The sequence below is a fragment of the Eptesicus fuscus genome, chromosome 4 (assembly GCF_027574615.1).
Source record: "Eptesicus fuscus isolate TK198812 chromosome 4, DD_ASM_mEF_20220401, whole genome shotgun sequence".
NCBI lineage: Eukaryota > Metazoa > Chordata > Mammalia > Chiroptera > Vespertilionidae > Eptesicus > Eptesicus fuscus.
This window is the reverse complement of record NC_072476.1, coordinates 28,547,378-28,560,547: the sequence shown is the minus strand read 5'-3', so window position 1 is coordinate 28,560,547 and position 13,170 is coordinate 28,547,378.

The following is a 13,170-nucleotide window of genomic DNA, read 5'->3' as shown; positions in this document are numbered from 1 at the left end:
ATTTTCACAACTTGGTCAGGAGTGGGTGGGTGAGTTGTATGGAAGGTCCCCAGGCAGGCTTGGCACATCTCCATTTCTGAAACATAAACACACAATTCATTTGAAGGAACATTCATTTAGGTTCTTTCATTGCTGCCATAAAAAGTGCTTTCCCCTCTTACCTCTGACGCACCTTGTAATAATGCCACTTGGCTCTCCCACCTTCAGCGGCCTCCTACAGGATCCTCAGTCATTTCCCTGCCCCATGCCACCTCGGCCAACACACTTGTCTTATATTTCCAGTCAGTCCCCCCGCCCTGGACATGGACAGGCCTTTCCTACAGCCCCTCCTTTCCTCTGTTCCTCCTCCCTCCTGCTCAGCCCACTCCCCACACTTCCCTTTTCCCCCTCCTTTCCCTCTTTTCCCTCCATTTCTTCTCCTTACAGCCTCCTTACAGCTACTATTACCATTAACTGATCACCTTCTACATGGGTCAGAAACTGTTATAACACATATGTACTTACCTTAAACCCTTATATTATTTATGTGAAATAACAGTGTTACACATAACCACATCAGCGCACACACACTTCTTTGACATTTAAAGAATCTGAGGCCAAGCAATTTTACTGAAACCCTTTTCCCTCTTTTATTTTCTCTGCCTTTCCCCTCCCCTTTATCAGATATACATACATACATACATACATACATACATACATACACAGATAATAGACATATATACAGGCAGGCAGGTGCACAGATGGGCAGACAGAAGGTCAGACACTAGAACAGACACTTAGAAGAAAGACAGGTAGAGAGACACACAGACAGGTGATGGATGGATGGATGGATAGATAGATAGATAGATAGATAGATAGATAGATAGATAGATAGATAGATGAGGGATTGCAGCAGCAGGCAAAAGTCAACCAAATACCTCATTCCAAATTTTGGTCCCTTTTCTCAGCTGCATTTCTCCCTCCACCTTTATTCCCTCTGCTCTTTTGCTAGGTGGAATGTAGCCCAATGAAAGTCCTTGAGGTAGATTTTAAAGGCTGGAAATAATGAGAACTCAGTGGCTCTGTGGTTCCCACTTGTGAGTCAGGACACATGAAATAATGGGTATGAACGATCTTTTGTGATAAACAGTAAAGTTCTCAAAGGTGAGAAGGTATCAAAATCATCCATAATTTAATAGAGTTCAAGGTCTGAGGGGAGGTGGCTTACCATAGTGGTTTTCCACCTGGCTGTGCATTTGAATCACCCTGAGGACTTCGTAAAACCCAGATTGTAGAATTCCACCCCCAGGAGTTTCTGATTCAGTAAGTCTGGGTGGGGCCTAAGAATTCACTTTTCCAACCAGTTCCTAGATGATGGTGATGCTGCTGATTCAGGGACCTCACTTGGATAACCACTGCTATTAAGTCATGGTCAGAGGTTAATTTGAATATTACAATGATGTTCAATCATGTCTCTTTAATTAAGTTATATTATCTGGCATATTTGAAAATGAAGGAAAGAGCAGCAATTTGATTGTTTTCAAGGTTGGGTCAAGATTTCAGATGACTGAACTTTAAATGATCCTCCACCCAAACACCCCTCCCCACGTTTTCTGACACTATCTGGAACTCTCATCTCCAACTACCATAAGTCTACCCATTTGGCTCCTCATCCTGCATGATAAAAATAGAGGCCTTGTCTGTCTTATTTAACATTAGAACTCCAAGACCTGAAACTCTGCCTGGAATTCCTGATGTTTGTGTGTCTGTATATGTCTGTATACATATATATAAATAAACATGTAAAAATGTATATGTATGTTTGTGTCTGGTGAATGTGCCAGTGAATGAATGGATGGGTTGCCCTACATCCGTGGTCGGCAAACTGCGGCTTGCGAGCCACATGCGGCTCTTTGGCCCCTTGAGTGTGGCTCTTCCACAAAATACCACGGCGTGGGCGAGTCTATTTTGAAGAAGTGGCGTTAGAAGAAGTTTAAGTTTAAAAAATTTGGCTCTCAAAAGAAATTTCAATCGTTGTACTGTGGATATTTGGCTCTGTTGACTAATGAGCTTGCCGGCCACTGCCCTACATGATATGGGCAGAAGAGCGGGCTCAGAGCTGGACCAGCTGGATTTGAGGCCCTGCTCCACTGTGTAGACCAGTGTTCGTTACTCAGGCTCAGAGCCTTGAGCAGGAAATCTCTGGAATAGCATTGCTCATTATCCTAAAAATCCCCCACCCTCGGGCAGGGAAGGAGCTTCTCAAATGGTTCTCCTGACTGACACAATAATCAAACAGGTGAGTAAAAGAAGCCCTTAGGGAACTGCTCACACCCCTCACCACCCCCTCCACACTCGCACTGATTCCTGTAGAGAGTCTGATTCTCCCTCCAGAGCGGCAGCATTTGAAACTGACTTGAACGAAGTTGCACACAGACGCCCATGAAGATGGGCATTTCCTCTTTGAGCAAAAAAGGCAGTGAATTCTTAGGAACCACACCCGGTTTCTAAAATTGGGTCAGCTCATTATTGGCAGTCATTCTCAGAGGCCTCGAGGGCAAAATAAGTCAAATACAAAATGGCTATTAACTTCCTGAAATTTCAAACCAGCTGGGGAAATTAGAAAAACTAATAGGAAAATAGATCTTGCAACCCTGAAACTGAGGTAACTGAAAAAAATGTAAAGAGGAGATCAATCACGGAAGAAGGGTCGTTTCCCGAGGACGAGCTATCTCTAGCGGGACTGAATTTCAACACCCCTGGGAAAGGTTAAGGAAAATTAAAGGAGGTTCTGGAATTTGGGCTGCACATTAAAATCATGCAGGGAGCTTTCAAACCCAAACAAAAGTAAAGCATCCCAGGCACTTACGCAGGCAATTCAACAGAAATTCTTTCTCCATAAATTTTGTAACTCTCGATATAGAAAATTTTAAGAATATGTAACGTAAAACACTATGCTACCGCATTCAGTTTTGTTAATTAACTGCTGGGAACCGGTTCACCTCTGTCCCCACCTACTTCCCAGCCCCCAAAATATAATTATTTTGAAGCAGATCCCAGATGTCAAAATTTAGGATGTATCTCTGAAAGATAAGGACTCCTAAAAAAAAAAGAAAAAAGCTTTCTTTGTAATAATAATTCCTCAAATAATCTGTCAAAATCTAATTTCCCCTGTTGTTTCATATATTTTTAACCATTTGTTTCGGTTGGAATGCAAATAAGGTCCGGTGTTAGAATTTGTTGATATATCTCCCAAAATTCTTTTAATCTATAAGTCCTGCTTTTTTTCTTCCTTTTTATTATGCAATTTATTTTTCTTTTATGAAGAAATGAGGACAAAAGTTCTGTGGAGTTTCTCACCATCTGGATTTCGCTGATGAATCCCCATAGCGTGGTTTAACATGTTCTGTCCCTGTATTTCCTATAAGTTAGTCATTAGATATGGGAGCCTAATAAAATTCACATTTGAATTATTTGGTAAGTCTACTTCATAGATGGCATCGTATACTCCCATCAAAGATATTTAATGTTTAGTTGCTTCTTTATCACGCTATTAGTCATTAATAATCATTGCCTAGATTCATTAACTTATTTGGGCTTTCAAAACAATACTATTCCAACTCTATGATTCCTGCTTATGTTAGGTGGAATGTTTCTATTAAACAGAAACCTCCTGTTACTGACTGTGTGGCCGTCTGAGACACAGCTCAAATAGGAAAGGCAAGAGAAATGCTGGAGACCTTCTCTTCACTTACCAGTTTTTAAAACAAGGAACTGGTCCCCTAGCACCCTCCGAGCATGACCAAAGGTTTGTAGTTGTTGTTATTAAACTATCATTAAGAACTCCATAATATAAACATATTTGATGTGTTTTAATCCATTGCCATTATTATTCTTATTCTGCTCAGTGAATCCTGCCCATGGCCAGTGGGAACCTATTCATTTTCACTCCTGAGTCCTCCTGAGATGATCCTTGTCATCATTAACAGCGTCCTTGCACTCCTGTGTGACACGGTGCTCCAGGCCCATGTGTACATTCCTGCCTCAGACTAGAATCATCCATTTCTCTAACAGGCCCTGGTTTGATTTTATGCAAAATAATAGTTAGAGGCTGCAATCCAAGTGCTAAGGGTGCTTGTTACTGCTGAGTCTTGATTGTTTCTAGGCCTTTTCAGTGGACAGAGCTGTGAAATGTTTTGTTTCAAGAAAAAAAAATAGTCTATATCATACTTCCAATTCAAATTCTGGACTACAGGGTTTTTACTTACCTCAGGGGGTGTTGCATGTGTAACATCTTCCTCTGATTTAAAAAAAAAAAAAGCCTGGCCCAGCCCGCATGGCTCAGTGTTTGAGCATTGACCTATGAACCAGAAGGTCAAGGTTTTGATTCCAAGTCAGGGCATGAAACCAGGTTGTGGGCTCGGTCCCCAGTGCGGCACTTGCAGGAGGCAGCCAGTCAATGATTCTCTCTCATCATTGATGTTTCTATCTCTCTCTCCCTCTCCCTTCCTGTCTGAAATCAATAATTTCTCTGAAATCAATTGTGTGTGTGTGTGTGTGTGTGTGTGTGTGTGTGTGTGTGTGTGTGTGAAAGCCTGGTTTATAATTATTAATTTGTTTTTTTCCCTTATTACACACAACAGTCTCCAAATGACGATATCAATTACTATCGACAACATGGTTACTGAAAACAGTTTAAAGTTTCCTAGTTTTATTCTGTGAGTTACAATTCATTGATAATCTAAATTTCTTTTAACTTATAGGTGCCTGATCTATCACTTCCTTTTTTACTATGCAAAAATTTCTAATAAAGCAATGAAGACAAGTATCATGTGGAGATTCTCACCAGGAAACACATCATCCCCTCCTTCCTCAAATAAATGTGGCAGACCATACTCTTAGCTTGGTGTGTCACTGTCTCCTGGCCATTGCCCCTGGTGCCCGGGGAGACCTTCTCACTCTGTTCATAGCTGCACACCACCCCATCACGGAGACATGCATCGCTCTTCCTGGGTTATTTCCAGTATTTTGCTATTGTAAATAGAGCTGTGGTGTGGAATCTTATGGGTATGACTTCTGATATTTCCAGGCTTTTTAAGTGGAGCCAGAGTTGAGAAGTTCTGATCGAGAGAGAAAAGCAGATTGTTAAGAGGCCTCAGGCTGCCGAAACCGGTTTGGCTCAGTGGATAGAGCGTCAGCCTGTGGACTCAAGGGTCCCGGGTTTGATTCCGGTCAAGGGCATGTACCTTGGTTACGGGCACATACCCAGTAGGGGTTGTGCAAGAGGCAGCTGATCGATGTTTCTCTCTCATCGATGTTTCTAACTCTCTATCCCTCTCTCTTCCTCTCTGTAAAAAATCAATAAAATATATTTAAAAAAAAAAAAAAAAAAAAAAAAAAAAAAGAGGCCTCAGGGTGAATCCCAGCCTCTGCCCTTAATTTCCTCCTTGTGAAATGTGGAGAATACCTGGATAAAATGTCAGGATACTATCTGGATACTAACCTACCTCACAGACTTGTGGAAATGATTACATGAGCTAACACATGTAAGTTGCTTATATCAGTTCTTAACACATTTTAAGTGATATATGTTGTTGTTTTGTTGTGTATCTTTAAATTTCTTATTTAGCCTCCCTGTCTGTTTCCTCAGCTGGTCGGACTGCCTCAGGATGTTGGCACAACAAAATTCGATCATCACTGTGAAATTTCTTGAAAGAGCTAAAACCTCTGAAAATGCAGAGAAAGGGTATGATTTTGATCACAGGATTAAGGAGTGGCCTGTTAAGAGAATTAACCATATTAGTATGGTGGGACGCTCGGGGAGTGTGTGTATGGGTTCTCCGATTCCACAGAGTCAGTGAGACAACCTGTCAATTCACTCAAACCACTAATTTAATTGATTTTTTATTTTCTACTAAATTGACAGACTGAGTAAATTGAACAAATTGACTGGCAGTTTTGATATCATTTAGACTCAGCTTGAGTGGAGCTAATCATGAAGGGGAAAACAATTGCTATTGACATCGCTGCAGTGATCAATGACACCCTTCACACGGGCCCACAGGGGAGCGCTGGGACCCTCACCAGGTCCCCAGCTTCATGCCTCACCCGACAAAGTTTGGGAGAACAAACCCTTCCCAATACACCGCACCGCCTTATAGGAGAGATCAAATGGAGGGCAGGTTGGGGATAAGAAAAGGATCAATCAATACATAAGTAATACTATCCAGTTCTGCTGAATGGAAGAGCTGACAGAGCTGAGGAAATGTAGCCATTCCCCGTGGGAGGGTGAATAATGGCCCCTAATCCCTGGAACCTGCGGTTGTTACTTTACACAGCAAAAGGGACTTTGAAGGTGTGATTACATTAAGGATCCTGAAATAGGGAGATGATTGTGGATGATGTGGATAGATCCAATGTAGTCACCAGCATCCTCATAAGAGGGAGACCGGGAGGCATTTGACTACAAGAGGAGTGGGGAGACGTGGGGATGGAAGAGGTTGCGGGGATGTGAGGAAGGGCCAGGAGCCAGCCAGTGCAGGCTGACTCCCGAAGCTCTGAAAGGCAGGAAAGTGGACTCTCCCTGCAGCCTCCAGAAGAAACTGGCTCTGTCAACACCTTGACTTTAGCCCGGAAACACTGATTGTTGGACTTCTGACCTCCAGACTGTGAGAGGATAAATGTGTGTTCTTTTAAGCCCCCAAATTTGTGGTCATTTTTTACAGCAGCTGGATCCTCAGTGTCTGTCTTCTCACTGCAATCCTCCTGCAGCGCTTCAGGACAGGAGGGGATGCTGGGAGGTAAAATGGGTGGAAGCCGTGCCCCCTGTTTCTGCTTCAAACGAAGGAGAATTGCTTTTCAATGTGGGCTCCAAGTAAGATTGCAATGACGAAAAGCAGGATTCTTCTGAAATGGGGGCAGAGCACAGCCTGAAAGAGAGACCGTTGACATTTGTGTCTAATACATGGCGAACTCTTGGATCAGCGCCTGCACCCAGAGAACATTGTCAAATGAAGTCATGGTAGTGGTGATGGTTATAGGGTCCCTTCATTTTACTGATGACACACAACCCTTCGGTGCATTTGAATGCCTTGCCCCATGGCATCAGCCCTCGGCAGCAGAACCAGTATTAGAACCCAGCTTTTTATAATCTTAGGGTCTGCTGCAACCCACACCCTGGATCTAACCCCACATAGTAAATGTCACCAGCTGACTGTGTCTTTCATTAAATAAATAAACCTGCCGCGTAAGGGCTGTGTTTATTGGATGCCTTTTCTTTGCAGAGCCGTTTCCAAGTTCCGAGGAGAGCTGACCACTCTGGGAGCTCCCTGCACCGCCCGTTACGTTCGTGGGCCACAGTGCCCAGGAGTGGTTTTATATCAGAAAAGGAGAGCTGCTTCTGGGCCCCTCCCCCGCTGCACCTGACAGCTGGAGAGGTGGATGCTTCTCCGCCTGTGAGCAGATTGTCATGGGGATGGCAGGGCGGGCCCGGGCAATAGGGCAGGGATGGTGAGGCAGTGGCGGAAGCAGCTGCTGGCTCATTAAGGACACCGGGGTGAAATCTGGGCCACACCAGGCCCAGCCATATGCTCAAATGCAAACCACAGCTGCTTGCCTACGAATCGCTCCTCTAAACAGGGGACTTCTCTTGTTGCTCAGTCACTTGCTTTGATGCCCTCCTGAGGAGGTGTCCTGTTGGCCAAGCATCAGGTAAAAGGAGTAGGATTTTCAGTCTAGCCAGTACTTTCCTGTCATTGCACTACAGGAGAATGGCGGGGGTGCGGGGGGGTGGGGGGGTGCGGGGAGAAACAGCAGGTGAACAAGAAGACAGACGAAGCCCTTCGTCATTCCACTCCCCAGCGCTCTCACTGTTTTTACCTAAGAGAGGCATTGCCCCTTTTCTAAGTAAGGCTCCTCACCTGGGCATTCAAGGTTCTCAACTGTCTTGTCCTTACTCACCCCTCCAAGGTTTCTTTCTATTCTTCCACGCGTGACAAAATGGGTTCCACCTTGGCCCCCAAATATGCCATTCCTTAGAACAAAAGCACCACGAGGGAAGCAACTTTGACCCTCTTTTCAATGCTGTGCCCCCAGTTCCCATGTGCCTGGCACATGGTGGGCCTCAGAAATATCCGTGAAGGAATGAATACCCCTCATTCAATAACTGCCAGATACTAAACACAGTGCAAGGTATTTACTGGCACAAGAACTTAGCCACATTTCTAAACCTCCTTGTGTCTAAATCTAATTTACGGGATGTCCATAAGTCCGGAAACCTAGACAAATATACAAAATGTCATCAAGGACACCTTCAACCTATCAAAATGTAAAATAATAATAGCCACACTTCCAGACTTTAAAAACACTGTTAAAATTGGGTTGGTGTGGAAATCAAATGAGATAACATGTATAAAGCACTTACCTCCATCACTGACACAGAGTACATCTCAGTGGCTGTTAGTCATTTATTACTATGTTGCTATTGTTACAAAGATTAATAAAACAGTAATCAATGCAGAAGACAAACAAGTAAATAATTATAGTCCAAAATGAGAGCTGCAATCACTAAAGTATGGATAAAGCCCTCTGTGGTCCCAGAGACTCTATCTTAAAAATGTATCTAGAACCAAAATGTTCTCATACCATCTCCACCACGTACCATTCTAGTCGAAGCACCCTCACTTCTCACTTAGATTGCTTCAGTTGCTTCCAAACTCTTCTCTCTGCCCTCATTTTTGCCCTCCCCACCCCTCCTCACCCCCAGTCTATTCTCAACACAGCAGCCCGGGATCCTGTTAGAACTTGTCAGCTTATGTCATGCCCCTGTTCAAAACTCTCCAGTGACTCTCCATCTCTCCCCAAGTAAAAGCCAGAATGCTGTCACTTACTGGGATGGTTAATTTTATGTCAATTTAACTGGGGCACAGAGTGCCAAGACATTTGGTCAAACATTTTTCTGGGTGTGTCTGTGAGGGTGTTTCTGGACTGAGTAAAGCACATTGCCATCACCAATGTGGGTGGGCCTTGTCCAACCAATTGAAGACCCGAATAGAACAAAAAGGCTGAGTAAGAGGAAAGTCCTCTCCTTGACTAATTTGATCTGGGACATCAGTCTTTTCCTGTCTTCAGACTCAAACTGAGATGTGACACATCTTGGGTCTCAGGCCTACTGGCTTTTGGACTAGAGAGAGAGAGAGAGAGAGAGAGAGAGAGAGAGAGAGAGAGATTTTATTGGTTCTTTTTCTCTGGAGAACATGGCCTAATACACTTACAAGCTATGGGTGATCTGCCACCAGCCCCAACCGCCACCGCCCCCTCCCGCCCCACCCCAGCCACCGCAACACTATTGCTTCTTTGATTTTAACTCTTTCCATTTTCTCCTTCCTCTCTTGGTTCCAACCAGGTTGGTTTCCTTGTTGTTCCCCAAATATGAGAAGCCCAGTTAAGCTTACAGACCTCGGTGCTCCCCATGCCTCTGCCTAGAATGCTCTTCCCTCCAGTATCTAAGTGCCTCAAACTTTACTTCTCTCTATCTCTATCCAAATGTTATATGACTATGAAGCTTTCCCAAACTTACTTATATGAAATAGTGTGCACACACACACACTTTTCATTTTATTTTCCTTAAATTGCTTTAATTTTTGTAACAGTTATCATCACCTAACATACCACATGCTTATTTGTTTGTTTGTTGAATGGCTATTTATATGTCTCTTCCAACTAGAATATAAGTTCCTTGAGAGTAGGAACTTTTCTTGTTCACTGCTGTATGCCTAACACCTAGACAGATACCTGGTACAAGTTCCTAATAGTGCTCTTTGTCTATTTGTTCATTGAATTAATGAATACATTAAAATTTTAAGTTTGATTTTAGAAGGAGAGAAAGGTATCATAGATAGGTGGCAATTATACAGACAATCAGAAAAGACTATGATTTTGCTGAGTGTGAGTTAAGAATTAGGCAGCATAAAATTCAGTGTTTTGCCCTCCAACAAGGACCTGGAAGACAGACACTCCATACTGCTGATTAAGGGCTGATCTTTACGCTTTAACAGCCAGCAGAGCAGACAGAATGTTTGACATCCTTGCCTATAAATTAAGGAGCCCAACCAGGATAATAAGCTTGAGGTGAGTTGAGTGAGTAGCCCATGCAAGGCCAAGACTTTCCTCAGAAAACAGCTCTGGGCCTGCTCCAACACTGAGATAAATTGGAGACAGAGGCCCTAAAGTTCAATGCCAATGAGAATAGCTGCAATATATTTAGTTGGAAATAGTGCACCAAAGCCATAAAATCTCAATAAAGAAATCAAACATAGAGGGTCTAGTTTTAAGCAATGTGACATCCTGGTAAAATCTCCAAGAGAAGTGAGTGGGGAAATATTGCCCCTAGTAAGTAAATGAGTTGTCTTGTAATAAATAGTTGTCAGAAGAAATAAGTTAAGAAGGCCAAAGTTGTAATATACATCACGGTCAGAAAGAAAAAAACAGAGGATGGAACTAGAGCAAGCTGGCTCTGATCTGCAAGAGAACAGTAACCAAGTGGGAGACCAGTGCTTGCTAATTGCCCTCACCAATGAAATGGGGTATTAACCACGAGAGTCAAATGAGGTAAAGTTTACAAAAGTGACATAAAGAATTATAAGCCCTATGTAAGTGCAAAATAACAGTAGACTAACAGAAATAATTTTGTTTTTAATTTTTTTCAATTACAGTTTACATTCAATATTATTTTGTATTCATTTTAGGTGTACAGCATAGTAGTTAGACAATCATACAAAGTGTTCCCCCTGATATATTCATTACCCAACTGGCGCCATACATAGTTATTACAATATTACTGACTGTATTTCCTATGCGGTACTTTACATCCTCGTGACTATTTTGTAACCACCAATCTGTACTTTTCAATCCCTGGGGACCTTTTTCACCCAGTCCCCCAACATCCCCTCCTTTCTGGCAACCATCAGTCTGTTCTCTGCATCTATGAGTCTGTTTCTGTTTTGTTTATTTATTTAGACTCCACATATTAGTGAAATCATATGGTATTTGTCTTTCTCTGATTGACTTATTTCACTGAGCATAACACCCTCTAGGACATCCATGGGACACAGTGAAAGCAGTCCTAAGAAGGAAATTAATAGCATTTCCTAAGAAGGAAATTAATCGCATTACAGACAGGCTTACCTCAATAAACAAGAAAAATCTCAAATAAACAATCTAACCTTACATTTATAGGAACTAGGAAGAAAAACAACAACAAACAAAGCCCAAAGTGAGTAGAATAAAGGAAATAAAAAAATCAGAGCAGAAATTTAAAAAAATAGAATCTAAAAAAAACAATACAAAAAAAAATCAATGAAACCAAGAACTGGTTCTTTGAAAAGATAAACAAGATTAACAAGCCTTTAATCAGACTCATTTAGAAAAAAAGAGAGAGGACCCAAATAAGTAAAATCAGAAATGAAAGAGAATTAACAACTGATACCACAGAAATACAAAGGTATAGTATAAGAAAATACTAGGACAACTATATGCCAACAAACTGGGCAATCTGAAAGACAAGAATTTTTAAGTAAGATGTTCCATGGATATGAGTTAGATGGACGAGGGTTCTGAATGATTAACTATATTTGGGAAACCAGCCTGACTTCATTAATGCTGTACTCAGGACACAACTTGCACCCCTCAGCCATGAAAAACCTTTCTTCCTTCCTCTCTCTCCTGCCCATCCCAGTCTTGTTACAATCAGCATCACACCGTCAAGCTGGACATGGATAATAAGACCTTGCCTCGTTGACAAACCATTATTTAGAGCCTCGTTGGCAGTTTAATCAGCTGTTACCGATTATAAAAGTCACATATGTTTGAAATGGCATATGTTTGTCATTCATCCAAGCATTGTGTATAACAAAGAAAAGATTGGTGACAGTTTAAGTGTTAATTTAAACAACTTGGGATACCTCAAAAAAATGGAATTCTATGCAACAATTCATAAACTCTAAGAAGCTCTTTATATACTGGCACCACTGCTAAGATATATGAAGTTTTAAAAAAAGAAACAAAATGGTGTTTATATAGGACTAGAGGCCCGATGCACGAAATTCGTGCAAGAGTAGGCCTTTCTTCCCCCCAGCTGCTGGCACTGGCTTCCCTCTGGCACCCGGGACCCAGGCTTCCCTCCAGCCACCAGCAGGCACCCAGGACCTGGGCTTCCCTTGCAGCCCTGGCTTCATCAGAAAGGTCATCCAGAAGGACGCCCAGTCTAATTAGCATATTATGCTTTTATTATTATAGATGCTACTATTCATTAAAAGGGGAGAGAAAAAGGAGATATATGTGTGGAGCTTTTTACTTGGATTGCATAAACTATCTCTGAAAATATACCTATGAAACTAATAATATTGTTGCCTCCAGAGATAAGAACTAGGCAATTGATGAATGAGTGAATGATTGGATGAATGAATGAGAGATAGAAGTGGGCAATAGGCTGTTCACTATATATCCTTTTGAATTTTGTCTCACATGAAAGCATTTCCTTAAAAATTAAATTAAAAATATAAGAACAACATAAATTACATTAAACATGCTCACTGAAGAAAAACTTAAAAATACAAAGAAGTATAAAAAAATAAGTATTACTTCATAGTCTTATAACTAGAAATAATCATGATTAATGTACAATATATTTCTTTCCAGTTGTTTTTTTTTCATATTTTATATAACTGAGATTGCATGGCCTATGGATTTTTATGTCCTACTCTAACAAAATATCCTAAGCTTTTTCCCATATCACTTGAATGTTAACAGAAAGATTATTTTAATGAATGATTCCTACTCCATCATATGAATGCACCATGATTTAACTAGTACCCTTGAACAGTTAAGCAGTTTCCAATATTTTTGTAATAATTTTTGGACACTGATCTCTCTGTGTGTCTCTGATTATATCCATAAGCTGAATTCCGAAAGAGAGACTTACTAGGTGAAACGATATGATTTTTTTTTCTTTTTAAAAAATATTTTTTTATTTATTTCAGAGAGGAAGAGAGAGATAGAAACATCAATGATAAAAGAGAGTCATTAATTGGCTGCCTCCTACACACCCCCAACTGGGGATCAAGGCTGCAATGCGGCATGTGCCCTGACTGGAATAAAACTGTGAGCTCCTGGTTCATAGGTTGATGCTTAACC